At 38.2% G+C, this 17,965-nt stretch overlaps 1 pseudogene; it reads right to left on the reverse strand.

Annotated features, from left to right (window-relative positions):
* Positions 1-77: 77 nt before the first annotated feature.
* Positions 78-9,455, reverse strand: LOC102413871 (annotated as a pseudogene).
* Positions 9,456-17,965: the final 8,510 nt, after the last annotated feature.

Genomic DNA, 17,965 nt, shown 5'->3' on the forward strand with positions numbered 1-17,965 from the left:
AGTCAAGATGAAATGCAACCAGACAGGCATTTAGATAGGGCTCTGTTAGGGAAAGCCTGATGAACTTCAGATGTAAATCAGCTTCCAACTGTCCTCATCAGCATTGTGGCAGCTGCCTCAAGGTATATCTGCTCTTGATACTGAGCTGTTCCAGTTTTCAAGATCAGAGAGTCCTGGAATTTGAATGCTAGTAATATCGTAGAGGCCATTTTATCTGATACAGAAGAAAATTAAGATGTAAACATCAAAGACAATCCTCTATCACCACCAGCTGAATAAATGTAGAGCTGGAACTAGTTTATACCTTCAGTGCCATAGGTGGACTTTCCCTTAAGAACACATCTGACTTTGTAAATATTTAATAAAACAGAGGTTTTAAATAAAGGGAAAATGGAACTGGATTTCATCTATAATACCAGGACAGGTAATCATTCATGTGAGTTTGTTATTCTTAGCTTTGACAAGAACAATTTCATCCATCTATTTTGAGAATTTTAGAGAAAAATAGTTTAAGTGATGATGGAGTATAGGCCAAGCTGATGACAGAAGGCTTTTGAATTTCCTCTAATGGACCCAATGAATATATAACTGCAACAGAGCAATATCACTCTAGTATCTGGAGAAATCCAGATACTAAATGAATGACAAAGGAGCATCTAAATATATAAAGTAAATATCAATGAATCTGAAGTGAAAAATAAATAGTAATAAATACAATTTCAATATTCCACATTAAAAAATGGATAGATCATTAAGACAGAAAATCAATGAGAAACTATACGTTAACTACATATTAGGTCAAACATATACATAACATTCTAACAGCAGCAGAATACACATTCTTTCTGAGGCACACATGGAACATTCTTCAGGCTAGATCATATATTAGGTTCAAAAAACAAGTGTTAATAACTTAAAATTAAAATTATATTAAATATCTTTTTTCTGGCCACAATGGTTTGAACCTCTAAATCAATTACAGGAGAAAAACTTTAAAAAATCCACTAATACGTGATGATTAAACAGTATGCTAGTCAACAACCAATAAGTCATTGAAGAAATCAAAAGGGAAATAAAAAAAATATATTTTTAGACAAAGGAAAATGGAAACACAAATTATCATAACTTATGAAATACAGCAAGAAGAAAAATTCCAAGAAAGAACTTTATAGCAATAAATGTCGACAGTAAGAAAAAAATTAAGATCTCAAATAGCATAACATTACATCTCAAGGAACTACAAAAGAAGGATAAATTAAGTCCGACATTTGTAGCAGGAAGTATAAAACAAAGATCAGTGCAGAACTAAATGAAATAGAGACTAGAAAGATAATAGAAAATATCAATGAAACCAAGAAATTGTTTTTTATGAATATAAAATTAACAAATCTTTATTTGAACTAAGAAAAAAGAGACAACACTCAAGTAAAATCAGAAATAAAAGAGAAGATGTTACAACTGATACCTCAGAAATACTAAGGAGCATAAAAGACTACTGTGAGCAATTATAAGCCAATTAGTTAGGTAATCTGAAAGAAATAGACTAATACAGAGAAACATGCAGCCTAGTAAGAATGATTGTGACTGCTGTGACTGTAGGGCTTCCATGGGCTTAGATGGCAAAGGAACTGCCCGCAGTGTAGGAGAACCAGGTCAGATCCCTGAGCCGGGAAGAATCCTTGGAGAAAAGAATGGCAACTCACTCCGTTATTCTTGGAGTGAGGAACCTGGAGGGCTGCAGTCCATAAGGTCACAAAGAGTTGGACAAAACTGAAGCGACTTAGCACACAAACACAAAATATGGAAACAACATAATCATCTGTTGAAAGATAAATGGATAAAGAATATGTATATACATATATGCACACAATATAATATTATTCTGCCTTATAAAAGAAGGAAAGTCTGCCATTTACAACAACATAGATGGAACTGGAGGATATTATACTAAGTCAACTAAGCCAGACAAAGACAAACAGTGCATGGTATCACTATGTAAAACTGTAAAAAAGCTGAACTGATAGAAACAGATTTGAATGGGTCTTGCCATGGCTGAGTGGATGATGGCAGATAGTAGAGAGGGAAATAGGAAAAGTCTGGTAAAAGGGTACAGACTTTCAGTTATAAAATAAAGTCTGATGACCTAAGTATAATGTAATGACTCTAGTTGATAATATTGTATAATTGAAATTTACTAATAGAACTTGGTTGTTCTCTCCCTACCTGCACCCCAGGTTGTTCTCTCCCTACCTGCCCCCCACCCAAGGTAACTATGTGAGGTAATGAACATGTTAAGTAACTCAATGGTGGGAATCTTTTCACAATGTTTGCATTTATTAAATCATCACACAGAACCCTTTAAATATATTACAATTTTATTTGTCAATTATACCTCAGTAATGGAAAAAAGAGGAACAAAAAAGTCACAGTGTTCAAAACTTCCACTCTCCTAGAAACTATATAAAATCCCCAGAAAATTCATATTAAACTTTTAAAAATCATTCTAGTTTTTTTTTTTTTTTTTTTTTTTTTTAATAATTGAAATGTGAAGTGAGTTTGTATACAGTAGGGATCATTGGGTACAAAATTTTTGCTAGCCCAATTTTTTGCCTCAACTGTGATAAATGAAAAAAATAATTATATCAGTATAATTTTCCCAAACTCTCCATGAGAACACTTTACTTCCAGGCCAGGATTTCTATCTACCAATACCAATTACCTAGAAGATATTTTTTCAAGTATGTTATGTAGAAAAACATGAAAGAGTTTCTTTATCTTTTGAATATTCATGTTCACTCTGGTTTGTCAGAACTATTGTGTACCTTCATGATGTAACATGCCACATGCAAGTCAAATGCGGCTTTCAGTTATGAGTTTTTTAATTTGTTTCTTTAAGTCATATTTGTAACCACCAATAATGGTATCTTATTTTGCTTTTGTGTGTTTGTCCATGATTTGTATTTCAAATTGTAGTGGTAGGTAAATCAGTTGCAAAAAATCACATTCTTACAAAAGAGATTAGTAGCCAGCATTCATCAAAGAAACCTGAGAGTGGAGATAACAGAAAGGAAAGCTGAAGTACATCAGCAATCAAGGACATGATGACATTCTATAAATAAGTACTCAAAAATGTGTGTTTCCTGTGTGATCTCCCAGCATATTCCTTCCTATTTTATTATGTCTTCTTTAAGTAATGGTCTATTAAAGTAATATCCAAAGGCAACCACTCATTATGCTTTTCTTAATCAACAACATTAAGAATTACAAATGGACTGCAAGGAGATCAAACCAGTCCATCCTGAAGGAAATCAGTCCTGAATATTCATGGAAGGACGGATGTTGAAGCTGAAACTTCAATATTTTGGCCACCTGATGTAAAGAGCTGACTCATTTGAAAAGACCTCAATGCTGGGAAATATTGAAGGTGGGAGAAGAAGGGGATGACAGAGGATGAGACGGTTGGATGACATCACCGACTCAATAGACATGAGTTTGAGTAAATTCCGGGAGTTGATGATGCACAGGGAGGCCTGGTGTGCTGCAGTCCATGGGGTTGCAAAGAGTCCGGCACAACTGAGCAACTGAAATGAACTGAATGAAGTGTAACTGACCAATAAAAAACCGTGCATAATTAAAAAAATTACAAATGAAGGTCATAACTAATATTAATTAATTTATGCTAATAGCTATTTCTTAGACACCTACTTCAATGAACCAAACTTTGAACTAAATACATTACATTCATTTTGCTGTTAATAGGTTCAAAATGTGTCTATATATTAAAGAGAGGGACACTGAGGCTCAGAGAAAATAAGTAGCCTCTTTAAAATAACTTTTTTTTTTTTGATGAAGCAGGGATTCAAACTCAAGACTCTGACTCCAGTACCTAGTTTGGTTTTCTCTAGATGATGTGGGCTCAAATTAAGTCTAAATACAAAAGAAGTAATTCCTTAAAAAGATGAGTGCTGATGCTGCTAAGTCACTTCAGTCGGGTCCGACTCTGTGCAACCCTATAGATGGCAGCCCACCACACTCCCCCATCCCTGGGATTCTCCAGGCAAGAACACTGGAGTGGGTTGCCATTTCCTTCTCCAATGCATGAAAGTGAAAAGTGAAAGTGAAGTCGCTCAGTCGTGTCCGACCCTCAGTGACCCCATGGACTACAGGCTTCCAGGCTCCTCCATCCATGGGAGTTTCCAGGCAAGAGTACTGGAGTCCGGTGCCATTGCCTTCTCCGTAAAAAGATGAGTATTCAGTAGTAATAATTTAATAGAACTGCTAATAGTAAAGCTATTATTTTCTAAGCACCTTCTGGAAACTTATTTTTGTGAGGAAAAATATATCTAATACCACTTTTTAATTCTAGGAGCTCATTAAACTAAACTTCCTAAGTGGTAATTCTACTTTCAGAATTCCTTACCTCTTTCTCTTTCAGTATTCTTCTGCTTACATTCTAGCACAGAGATTAAAACAAACTAATAAAATATGGTGGCAAAGTGCTATTATTAAAAACACATGAAAGAGGGTGATGAGGGAGTGCTAGCTATGGAGGGGTGTTTTCAAAGGATGATGTGTTGATTTGGAAAAGTTTTAAATAGGGACTACAAAAGTTTGTTATCCTGAGGAACTGAAAAGATAGAGTTATCTCATACTGACATAGAGCAAAATGGTGTGAAGTGGAGATTTGGGCTACATACCTAGGAATTCAAAAGCAAAAAGAAGTGATTATTTAACAAATCAAATATAAAGGATATATCCATTAAATGACTGTGTAATTACTCAAATGGAATACATCTGTTAAAATACATAACCTTTATCAGAACCTTGAGGTCTCATTGTAGAATCACCAAATAAGAAAAAAATTATTTGGACTGTAATTTTAATATGTTCATTTAATTCTAAAGGAGATCAGCCCTGGGTGTTCTTTGGAAGGAATTATGCTAAAGCTGAAACTCCAGTACTTTGGCCACCTCATGCGAAGAGTTGACTCATTGGGAAAGACTCTGATGCTGGGAGGGATTGGGGGCAGGAGGAGAAGGGGACGACAGAGGATGAGATGGCTGGATGGCATCACCAACTCGATGGGCGTGAGCTTAAGTGAACTCCGGGAGTTGGTGATGGACAGGGAGGCCTGGCCTACTGCAATTCATGGGGTCACAAAGAGTTGGACACGACTGAGTGACTGAACTGAACTGAACTGAACTGAATTTACAAACTTTGACTAATGTTGCTTGAAGGAATTTTTTTTTTTTTTAATTCACAGCTGCAATATTTGTCTTTGTTATGTCAATTTCTTCTGTTACTTGGAAAGAAAAAATGCAACCTCTGTGCTTCTGCTCAATTTGCTATGAAGTTAAAACCACTCTAAAAAATGCTGCCTGTCTAAATTCATTTACCTGAATTTTATATATATTACATTTTGTATTTAAAAAAACTGGGAGTCATATATTTGACTAAGTAAAATTTTGTCCCTATTACATAATGATCACCAGTTCAGTTCAGTTGCTCAGTCGTGTCCGACTCTTTGCGACCCCAAGGACTACAGCATGCCAGGCTTCCCTGTCCATCACCAACTCCCAGAGCTTGCTCAAACTCATGTCCACTGACTCGGTGATGCCATCCAACCATCTCATCCTCTGTCATCCCCTGCTCTTACTGCCTAAAACTTTTCCAGCATCGGGGTCTTTTCCAATGAGTCAGTTCTTCACAGCAGGTGGCCAGAGTATTGGAGCTTCAGCTTCAGCATCAGTCCTTCCAATGAGTATTCAGGATTGATTTCCTTTAGGATGAACTGGTTTGATCTCCTTGCAGTCCAAGGAACTCTCAAGAGTCTTTTCCAACACCACAGTTCAAAAGCATCAATTCTTCGGTGCTCAGATTTCCTTATGGGCCAACTCTCACATCCATACATGACTACTGGAAAAACCATAGGTTTGACTGGATGGACGTTTGTCAGCAAACTTAATATCTCTACTTTTTAATATGCTATCTAGGTTGGTCATAACTTTTCTTCCAAGGAGTAAGCATCTTTTAATTTCATGGCTGCAGTCACCATCTGCAGTGATTTTGGAGCCCAAAAAAATAGTCTGTCACTGTTTCCACTGTTTCCCCATCTATTTGCCATGAAGTGATGAGACCGGATGCCATGATCTTCATTTTTTGAATGTTGAGTTTTAGCCAGCTTTTTCACTCTCCTCTTTCACTTTCATCAGAAGCTTTTTAGTTCTTCTTCACTTTCTGCCATAGGGTGGTGTCATCTGCATATCTGAGCTTACTGATATTTCTCCTGGCAATCTTGATTCCAGCTTTTGCTTCATCCAGCCCAGCATTTCTCATGATGTACTCTGTACATAAGTTAAATAAGCAGGGTGAAAATATGCAGCCTTGACATACTCCTTTTCCAGTTTGGAACCAGTCCTTTGTTTCATGTCAGGTTCTATCTGTTGCTTCTTGACCTGTCTGTATACAACGATTCTTTCATGCAACCTCACAGGACAAAAAATTCTTACTACCTGCTTTAAATTTTCAAAATTGCTTTCAGTACTTTTCTTAGAAAATTCCACAATTATTTCTACGTAGATTATATTTTTTTCTAAAATCACCATAACAGTCCCATTGAAAGATTTTTGGCATGAAAAATATGTATTTTTGTACTTGATTAAAAAATATGTATATATATAAAATCTAAACTGAGATAACTGAAAAGTGAAATATCATTGTGTAATTTTAGTTTTCAACTTCATAACATAAACCGTTCTTGCTATTTACATTGGCTACTTCCTAGTTAATTTTTGTTACTTGTGTGAATATTTTATAACTTAACTGAAATATATTTAGCTACACATATTAGCAGAGAAGGAAATGGCACCCCACTCCAGTACTCTTGCCTGGAAAATCCCATGGACAGAGGAACCTGGTAGGCTACAGTCCATGGGGTCGCTAAGAGTCGGACACATCTGAGCGACTTCACTTTCACTTTTCACTTTCATGCATTGGAGAAGGAAATGGCAACCCACTACAGTGTTCTTGCCTGGAGAATCCCAGGGATGGGAGAGCCTGGTGGGCTGCCATCTATTGGGTTGCACAGAGTCAGGCACGACAGAAGTGGCTTAGCAGTAGCAGTAGCACACATATTAGTGTACAGTTGGATTAGTTTTCACATATGTATGCACTCATGAAATCATCCCAATCAAGATAAATGTATTAATCATCATGAAACAATTGTAATCCCTCTCTCCGCCTGTTAAGTATTAGTTGCTCAGTCGTGTCTGACTTTTTGCGACCCCATGGACTGTAGCCCTCCAGGCTCCTCTGTCCATGGGATTCTCTAGGCAAAAATACTGGAGTGGGTTGCCATTTCCTCCTCCAGGGGACCTTCCCAACTGTACATAAAGGAGACTTCATTAATGTGCATTAGAGGATACCCTAAGTTAACTGTCATAGAAAACTGTCTCTTGAGCCTTTACATTCTATACCAATTCTACACCTCTGGTTGGCCAACTGTTTGTTTCTTTATTTAGGTTTTAAGGTGAATGACCTGGGGCTATTTTTTTTCCATCAATCTGACTGCAAATCTAAAGGTGCAGTTGAAATGTCTATTTTTCTTGCCATCCTCAGAAGAGAGTGCTGCAGATCTACTCTATGATTCTCATTCTTTTCAGCTTACAATACAAATAGCTTATTATTTTTTGCAACCTATGTCTTATAATAAAGCAGTGCTGAAAAATTAAATAGAAGAATGTTCAGTTGCCATATAGGCTACGAAAATGATTTGCTGGTGGTGATTTTTAAGCTTGATTCTAAATAGATTTATGAAGAGTGGCACTTGGAAGACGTGGTTCAAATTTTGCTATTTAAGATATCTTAAAATTATAGGCTCACTCTCCCTAAAATTTCAAAAAGTGTAGAGCTGAGGCTCTTAAGGGTATAGCAGTAATAAAAGTTTTCATAGTCATTTCTAAAAAGCAACACTTCATAGTTTTCACCTCCAGTGGTTCTCTAATATACTTGTAGAAGGAAGGCAACAGAAAACCAAGAATAAAAATAGCTGAGCTCTCCACAATTGGGCTTCCTGCTTACTTTCCCTGTTCAAAAAAAGAGGAGACACCATCTTGCAATAGAGGCTTCCTAGGCAACTGGGCTTCTCCAGTGACAGTTGGCATTTGATGCCCCCTATCTCTTGGTTCTTCTTGTTGCCAATGGTTGGCCTGACCATGGTGGTGAAATGGGAGCAATTAATCTGTAGATGAGGGAGGGCTTCCTTTAACAGTTGAAGGGTGCCGTCTGGTTCGATTCCAAAGACTTGTAATGTTTTTAATGTGGGAATTTCTCCAAGTTCAAGTAAAGTTTCAGGTATTATGTCATAGCACCAACTGAGTGATAGGTGTTGGAGGTAGTTGAGTTGGTAAAATTCTGGAAAGCAGTCATTTTTCAGCATGACACTATCACTTAAGTCTAGGTGGACAAGGTTGGGACATCTTCCAACTAAGGTAGAGACATCTGATCTCTGCAGATTCTTTAGGTACCAGCTGAGATTCAGCTGGGTGATAGTCTCTGACACATGTGCAACAGCCACCTGTACATTCTTTTCAATGAAATCATAGCACCAAGAGAGGTTCAGTTCATCCAATCTGGAACAGTTGCTCAGCAAAGTCTTCAGGACAGATTCAGAGAATCCAGAACACCCAGAAAGGTTTAGTCGCAGTAAATTTGTGTTCTGAGCAAGATTATCAACAACGGGATCTGAAAGTCAGAGGCCTTCCAGGCTGAGATTCTGCAACTTGGAGCAGTGAGACAGAAGGCCCTGCAGGGTAGACGCATAGATCACAGAGTTCGACAGGTCCAGGTGCTATAGTCGGAAAGGGCTGAAATGTTCAACTGACGGTTGGTGCATAAATGATCGTGGACAGTGGAAGGCAACCACCCCTCGGGACAAAAGCCGACCAACCACATCTGGGTAGAGGTTTCTGCCCGCGAGGTCTAAAGTCTGCCAGAGAGACTCGTCAAACGCTAGATGATACCATCTCTTACAAACACTGGAGACTTTCAGGAGTTCAGGGAGGCATAGACAGGAAAAGATTCCTAAGAGCAGCTCATTTGGAAGGGAGTCCCAAGAAACACCTGGAAAGTTCTCTTGGTTTAGCTTAAGTCTGAGGACAATCACAAAGTCCTTGTCATTCCCTTTGCTTTTCAGCCGTTTTCGTGGGGGGCTTTGTGGGTGGCCCAGGTTTGAAAGCAGTTCCTGGGGGATGTTCTCACTGTTCACCTCCTCCTTCTCCAGGGTGGAGACCCCCATCCCTGAAAGCAGTTCAGAAGTCTTGCTAGACTCCCATCCCCACATGAAACTGGTGGTAACGTTGCTACTCTGGTCGGGTATCTCCTGGAGGTGTTTCCTGTGCATGGCGTCTGCAGGTTCAGGAGTTTTAAATGCATGCATTAATTGCAGAGGTGCCCGCCTCCCGGATTCCCATTTTGGCGTGCGTACTTTATGTCAACATAGGTTTGTTTGTATTTTCTGTTATATTATTTATTTGAATTACATAATATATACTTTTTTTCTTTTTGGTTTGACTTCTTTGACTCAACTTAATCTCAAAATTTGAGATATACCATATTGTTGTGCTTATTCTTTTCTATTCCACTTAATTGTATTTTAGTTTTAATTCGTTATATAGACATATCTTAATTCTTTCATTAAGTCATTTGTTAACTGACACTTGCACCGTTTCTGGTTTTTAGCTGTTATGAATAAATATGTTGTGTTTTTTTTGTAAAATCTTTGTATGTGCATGTGTCTTCATTTTTTTAATATAAATTTATTTATTTTAATTAGAGGCTAATTACAAAATTGTATTGGTTTTGGCATACATCAACATGAATCCACGATGGGTGTACACCTGTTCCCCATCCTGAACCTCCTCCCACCTCCCTCCCCCTACCATCCCTCTGGGTCATGCCAGTGCACCAGCCCCGAGCATCCTGTATCATGCATCGAATCTGGACTGGCGATTTGTTTTACATATGATATTATACATGTTTCAATGCCATTCTCCCAAATCATCCCACCCTCGCCCTCTCCCACAGAGTCCAAAAGACTGTTCTGTACATCTGTGTCTCTTTCCCTGTTTCACATACAGGGTTATCGTTACCATCTTTCTAAATTCCATATATATGCATTAGTATACTGTATTGGTGTTTTTCTTTCTGGCTTACTTCACTCTGTATAATAGGCTCCAGTTTCATCCACCTCATTAGAACTGATTCAATTGCATTGATTCAAATGCATTCAACTGATTCAAATGCATTCTTTTTAATGGCTGAGTAATACTCCATTGTGGATATGTACCACAGCTTTCTTATCCATTCATCTGCTGATGGACATCTAGGTTGCTCCCATGTCCTGGCTATTATAAACAGTGCTGCGATGAACATTGGGGTACACGTTTCTCTTTCAATTCTGGTTTCCTCAGTGTGTATGCCCAACAGTGGGATTGCTGGGTCATAAGGCAGTTCTATTTTCTATTTTAAGGAATGTCCACACTGTTCTCCATAGTGGCTGTACTAGTTTGCATTCCCACCAACAGTCTAAGAGGGTTCCCATTTCTCCACACCCTCTCCAGCATTTATTGCTTGTAGATTTTTGGATAGCAGCCATTCTGACTGGTGTGAAATGGTACCTCATTGTGGTTTTGATTTGCATTTCTCTGATAATGAGCGATGTTGACCATCTTTTCATGTGTTTGTTAGCCATCTGTATGTCTTCTCTGGAGAAATATCTGTTTTGTTCTTTGGCCCATTTTTTGATTGGGCCATTTATTTTACTGGAATTGAGCTGCAGGAGTTGCTTATATATTTTTGAGATTAATTTTTTGTCAGTTGCTTTGTTTGCTATTATTTTCTCCCATTCTGAAGGCTGTCTTTTCACCTTGCCTATAGTTTCCTTTGTTGTGCAGGAGTTTTTAAATTTAATTAGGTCCCATTTGTTTATTTTTGTTTTCATTTCCAATATTCTGGGAGGTGGGTCATAGAGGATCGTGCTGTGATTTATGTCGGAGAGTGTTTTGCCTATGTTCTCCTCTAGGAGTTTTATAGTTTCTGCTCTTACGTTTAGATCTTTAATCCATTTTGAGTTTATTTCTATGTATGGTGTTAGATTGTTCTGCTGCTGAGTCACTTCAGTCATGTCCGACCCTGTGCGACCCCATAGACAGCAGCCCACCAGGATGCCTTGTCCCTGGGATTCTCTAGGCAAGAACACTGTAGTGGGTTGCCATTTCCTTCTCCAATGCATGAAAGTGAAAAGTGAAAGTGAAGTCGCTCAGTTGTGTCCGACTCTTAGTGACACCATGGATTGTAGCCTACCAGGCTCCTCTGCCCATGGGAATTTCCAAGCAATAGTACTGGAGTGGGGTGCCATTGCCTTCTCCGAGAAAGTGTTCTAGTTTCATTCTTTTACAAGTGGTTGACCAGTTTTCCCAGCACCACTTTTTAAAGAGATTGTCTTTAATCCATTGTATATTTTTGCCTCCTTTGTCAAAGATAAAGTGTCTATAGGTGCATGAATTTATCTCTGGGCTTTCTATTTTGTTCCATTGATCTATATTTCTGTCTTTGTGCCAGTACCATACTGTCTTGATGACTGTAGCTTTGTAGTAGAGCCTGAAGTCAGGCAGGTTGATTCCTCTAGATCCATTCTTCTTTCTCAAGATTGCTTTGGCTATTCATGGTTTTTTGTATTTCCATACAAATTGTGGAATTATTTGTTCTAGCTCTGTGAAAAATACCGTTGGTAACTTGATAGGAATTGCATTGTATCTATAGATTGCTTTGGGTAGTATACTCATTTTCACTATGTTGAGTCTTCCAATCCATGAACACGGTATATTTCTCCATCTATTAGTGTCCTCTTTGATTTCTTTCACCAGTGTTTTATAGTTTTCTATATATAGGTCTTTAGTTTCTTTAGGTAGATATATTCCTAAGTATTTTATTCTTTCCATTGCAATGGTGAATGGAATTGTTTCCTTAATTTCTCTTTCTATTTTCTCATTATTAGTGTATAGGAATGCAAGGGATTTCTGTGTGTTGATTTTATATCCTGATAATTTACTATATTCATTGATTGCTGCTGCTGCTGCTAAGTCGCTTCAGTCGTGTCCGACTTTGTGTGATCCCATAGACAACAGCTCACCAGGCTACCCTGTCCCTGGGATTCTCCAGGCAAGAACACTGGAGTGGGCTGCCATTTCCTTCTCCAATGCATGAAAGTGAAAAGTGAAAGTTAAGTCGTTCAGTCGTGTCCGACTCTTTGCGACCCCAAGGACTGCAGCCTACCAGGCTCCTCCACCCATGGGATTTTCCAGGCAAGAATACTGGAGTGGGGTGCCATTGCCTTCTCCGATATTCAGTGACTAGCTCTAGTAATTTTCTGGTGGAGTCCTTAGTGTCTTCTATGTAGAGGATCATGTCATCTGAAAACAGTGAGAGTTTTTCTTCTTCTTTTCCAATTTGGATTCCTTTTATTTCTTTTTCTGCTCTGATTGCTGTGGCCAAAACTTCCAAAACTATATTGAATAGCAGTGGTGAAAGTGGGCACCCTTTCTTGTTCCTGACTTTAGGGGAAATGCTTTTATTTTTTCATCATTGAGGATAATGTTTGCTGTGGGTTTGTCATATATAGCTTTTATTATGGAGAGGTATGTTCCTTCTGTTCCTGCTTTCTGGAGAATTTTTATCATAAATGGATGTTGAATTTTTTCTAAGGTTTTCTCTGCATCTATTGAGATAATAATATGGCTTTTATTTTTCAATTTGTTAATGTGGTGTATTACATTGATTTATTTATGGATATTGAAGAATCCTTGCATCCCTGGGATAAAGCCCACTTGGTAATGATGTATGATCTTTTTAATGTGTTGTTGGATTCTGATTGCTAGAATTTTGTTAAAGATTTTTGCATCCATGTTCATCCGTGATATTGGCCTGTAGTTTTGTTTCTGTGGAATCTTTGTCAGGTTTTGGAATTAGGGTGATGGTGGCCTCATAGAATGAGTTTGGAAGTTTACCTTCCTCTGCAATTTTCAGGAAGAATTTGAGTAGGGTTAGCTCCTCTCTAAATTTTTGGTAGAATTCAGCTGTGAAGCGGTCTGGACCTGGGCTTTTGTTTGCTAGAAGATTTCTGATTACAGTTTTAATTTCCGTGCTTGTGATGGGTCTGTGAAGATTTTGTATTTCTTCCTGGTTCAGTTTTGGAAAGTTGTAGTTTTCTAAGAATTTGTCCATTTCTCCCAAGGTGTCCATTTTATTGGCATATAATTGCTGATAAGATCAGATCAGATCAGTCGCTCAGTCGTGTCTGACTATTTGCAACCCCATGAATTGCAGCATGCCAGGCCTCCCTGTCCATCACCAACTCCTGGAGTTCACTGAGACTCACGTCCATTGAGTCAGTGATGCCATCCAGCATTCTCATCCTCTGTCATCCCCTTATCCTACTGCCCCCGATCCCTCCCAGCATCAGAGTCTTTTCCAATGAGTCAACTCTTCACATGAGATGGCCAAAATACTGGAGTTTCACCTTTAGCATCATTCCTTCCAAAGAAATCCCAGGGCTGATCTCCTTCAGAATGGACTGGTTGGATCTCCTTGCAGTCCAAGGGACTCTCAAGAGTCTTTCCAACCCCACAGTTCAAAAACATCAATTCTTCGGCGCTCAGCCTTCTTCACAGTCCAACTCTCACATCCATACATGACCACAGGAAAAACCATAGCCTTGACTAGACGAACCTTTGTTGGCAAAGTAATGTCTCTGCTTTTGAATAAGCTATCTAGGTTGGTCATCACTTTTCTTCCAAGGAGTAAGCATCTTTTAATTTCATGGCTGCAGCCACCATCTGCAGTGATTTTGGAGCCCAGAAAAATAAAGTCTGACACTGTTTCCACTGTTTCCCCATCTATTTCCCATGAAGTGGTGGGACCGGATGCCATGATCTTCGTTTTCTGAATGTTGAGCTTTAAGCCAACTTTTTCACTCTCCACTTTCACTTTCATCAAGAGGCTTTTGCGTTCCTCTTCACTTTCTGCCATAAGGATGGTGTCATCTGCATATCTGAGGATATTGATATTTCTCCCGGTAATCTTGATTTCAGTTTGTGTTTCTTCCAGTCCAGCATTTCTCATGATGTACTCTGCATATAAGTTAAATAAACAGGGTGACAATATACAGCCTTGACGAACTCCTTTTTCTATTTGGAACCAGTCTGTTGTTCCATGTCAAGTTCTAACTGTTGCTTCCTGACCTGCATACAAATTTCTCAAGAGTCAGATTAGGTGGTCTGGTATTACCATCTCGTTCAGAATTTTCCACAGTGTCAACATTCTAGGAATCAGTGAACTGAAATGGACTGGAATGGGTGAATTTAACTCAGATGACCATTATATCTACTACTGCGGGCAGGAATCCCTCAGAATAAATGGAGTGGCCATCATGGTCTACAAAAGAGTTCAAAATGCAGTACTTGGATGGAATCTCAAAAACAACAGAATGATCTCTGTTCGTTTCCAAGGCAAACCATTCAATATCATGGTAATCCAAGTCTATGCCCCAACCAGTAATGCTGAAGAAGCTAAAGCTGAACGGTTCTATGAAGACCTATAAGACCTTTTAGAACTAACACCCAAAAATGATGTCCTTTTCATTATAGGGGACTGGAATGCAAAAGTAGGAAGTCAAGAAACACCTGGAGTAACAGGCAAATTTTGCCTTGGAATACAGAATGAAGCAGGGAAAAGACTACTAGAGTTTTGCTAAGAAAATGCACTGCTCATAGTAAATACCCTCTTCCAACAACACAAGAGAAGACTCTATACATGGACATCACCAGATGGTCAACACCAAAATCAGATTGATTATATTCTTTGCAGCCAAAGATGGAGAAGCTCTATACAGTCAGCAAAAACAAGACCAGGAGCTGACTGTGGCTCAGACCATGAACTCCTTATTGCCAAATTCAGACTTAAATTGAAGAAAGTAGGGAAAACCACTAGACGATTCAGGTATGACCTAAATCAAATCCCTTATGATTATACAGTGGAAGTGAGAAATAGATTTAAGGGCCTAGATCTGATAGATAGAATGCCTGATAAACTATGGAATGAGGTTCGTGACACTGTACAGGAGACAGGGATCAAGACCATCCCCATGGAAAAGAAATGAAAAAAAGCAAAATGGCTGTCTGGGGAGGCCTTACAAATAGTTGTGAAAAGAAGAGAAGCAAAAAGCAAAGGGGAAAAGGAAAGATATAAACATCTGAATGCAGAGTTCCAAAGAATAATTGCTGATAGTAATCTCTTATGATCCTTTGTATTTCTGTGCTGTCTATTGTGATCTCTCCATTTTCATTTCTAATTTTATTGATTTGATTTTTCTCCCTTTGTGTCTTGATGAGTCTGGCTAATGGTTTGTCAATTTTATTTATCTTCTCAAAGAACTAGCTTTTAGTTTTTTGATTTTTGCTATGGTCTCTTTTGTTTCTTTTGCATTTATTTCTGCCCTAATTTTTAAGATTTCTTTCCTTCTACTGACCCTGGGGTTCTTCATTTCTTCCTTTTCTAGTTGCTTTAGGTGTAGAGTTAGGTTATTTATTTGACTTTTTTCTTGTTTCTTGAGGTATGCCTGTATTGCTATGAACCTTCCCTTAGCATTGCTTTTACAGTGTCCCACAGGTTTTGGGTTGTTGTGTTTTCATTTTCATTCATTTCTATGCATATTTTGATTTCTTTTTTGATTTCTTCTGTGATTTGTTGGTTATTTAGCAGCATGTTGTTCAGCCTCCATATGTTGGAATTTTTAATAGTTTTTCTCCTGTAATTGAGATCTAATCTTACTGCATTGTGGTCAGAAAAGATGTTTGGAATGATTTCAATTTTTTTGAATTCACCAAGGCTAAATTTATGGCCCAGGATGTGATCTATCCTGGAAAAGGTTCCGTGTGCACTTGAGAAAAAGGTGAAATTCATTGTTTTGGGGTGAAATGTCCTATAGATATCAATTAGGTCTAACTGGTCTATTGTATCACTTAAAGTTTGTGTTTCCTTGTTAATTTTCTGCTTAGTGCTCTACTCATAGGTGTGAGTGGGGTATTAAAGTCTCCCACTATTATTGTGTTATTGCTAATTTCCTCTTTCATACTTGTTAGAATTTGTCTTACATATCGTGATGCTCCTATGTTGGGTGCATATATATTTATAATTGTTATATCTTCTAGGATTGATCCTTTGATCATTATGTACTGTCCTTCTTTGTCTCTTTTCACAGCCTTTGTTTTAAAGTCTATTTTATCTGATATGAGTATTGCTACTCCTGCTTTCTTTTGGTCTCTATTTGCATGGAATCTCTTTTTACAGCCCTTCAATTTCAGTCTGTATGTGTCCCTTGTTTTGAGGTGGGTTTCTTGTGGAAACATACTGGGGGTCTTGTTTTGTATCCATTCATCCAGTCTTTGTCTTTTGTTTGGGGCATTCAACCCATTTACGTTTAAGGAAATTATTGATAAGTATGATCCCGGTTGCTATTTACTTTATTGTTTTGCATTCAAGTTTATACATCCTTTCTGTGTTTCCTGTCTAGAGAAGATCCTTTAACATTTGTTGCAGAGCTGGTTTGGTGGTGCTGAATTCTCTCAGCTTTTGCTTGTCTATAAAGCTTTTGATTTCTCCTTCATATTTGAATGACATCCTTGCTGGGTACAATAATCTGGGCTGTAGGTTATTTTCTTTCATCATTTTAAGTATGTCCTGCCATTCCCTCCTGGCCTGAAGAGTTTCTTTTGAGAGATCAGCTGTTATCCTTATGGGAATCCCCTTGTGTATTATTTGTTGTTTTTCCCTTGCTGCTTTTAATATTTGTTCTTTGTGTTTGATCTTTGTTAATTTGATTAATATGTGTCTTGGGGTGTTTTGCCTTGGGTTTATCCTGTTTGGGACTCTCTGGGTTTCTTGGACTTGGATGATTATTTCCTTCCCCATTTTAGGGAAGTTTTCAACTATTATCTCCTCAAGTGTTTTCTCATGGTCTTTTTTTTTTTCTTTTCGTCTTCTTCTTCTGGGACTCCTATGATTAAAATGTTGGGGAGTTTAACATTGTCCCAGAGGTCTCTGACATTGTCCTCATTTCTTTTCATTTGTTTTTCTTTTTTCCACTCTGATTCATTTATTTCTACCATTCTATCTTCTACCTCACTAACCCTATCTTCTGCCTCCTTTATTCTACTATTTTTTCTCCCAGAGTGTTTTTTATATCATCTATTGCATTATTCATTATATATTGACTCTTTTTTATTTCTTCTAGGTCCTTTTTAAACCTTTCTAGCATCTTCTCATTCCTTGTCTCCAGGCTATTTATCTGTGATTCCATTTTGTTTTCAAGATTTTGGATCATTTTCACTATCATTATTCAGAATTCTTTATCAGGTAGATTTTCTATCTCTTCCTCTGCTGTTTGGTTTGGTAGGCATTTATCCTGTTCCTTTACCTGCTGGATATTCCTCTGTCTCTTCATCTTGTTTATATTGCTGGGTTTTGGGTGGCATTTCTGTATTCTGGCAGTTTGTGGAGTTCTCTTTATTGTGGAGTTTCCTTGCTGTGGGTGGGGTTGTACGGGTGGCTTGTCAAGGTTTCCTGCTTAGGGTGGCTTGTCAAGGTTTCCTGTGTAGGGAAACTTGTGTCGGTGTTCTGGTGGGTTCTTCTCTGTGGAGTGCAATGAAGTGTCCAGTAATGAGTTATGAGATGTCAATGAATTTGGTGTGACTTTGGGCAGCCTGTATATTGACACTCAGGGCTATGTTCCTCTGTTGCAGGAGAATTTGTGTGATATATCTTTCTCTGCAACTTGTTGGCCCTTGAGTGGTGCTTGGTTTCAGTGTAGGTATGGAGGCATTTCATGAGCTCCTGTCAATTAATGTTCCCT

The sequence above is a fragment of the Bubalus bubalis genome, chromosome 23, assembly GCF_019923935.1.
Source record: "Bubalus bubalis isolate 160015118507 breed Murrah chromosome 23, NDDB_SH_1, whole genome shotgun sequence".
In the NCBI taxonomy this organism is placed as follows: domain Eukaryota; kingdom Metazoa; phylum Chordata; class Mammalia; order Artiodactyla; family Bovidae; genus Bubalus; species Bubalus bubalis.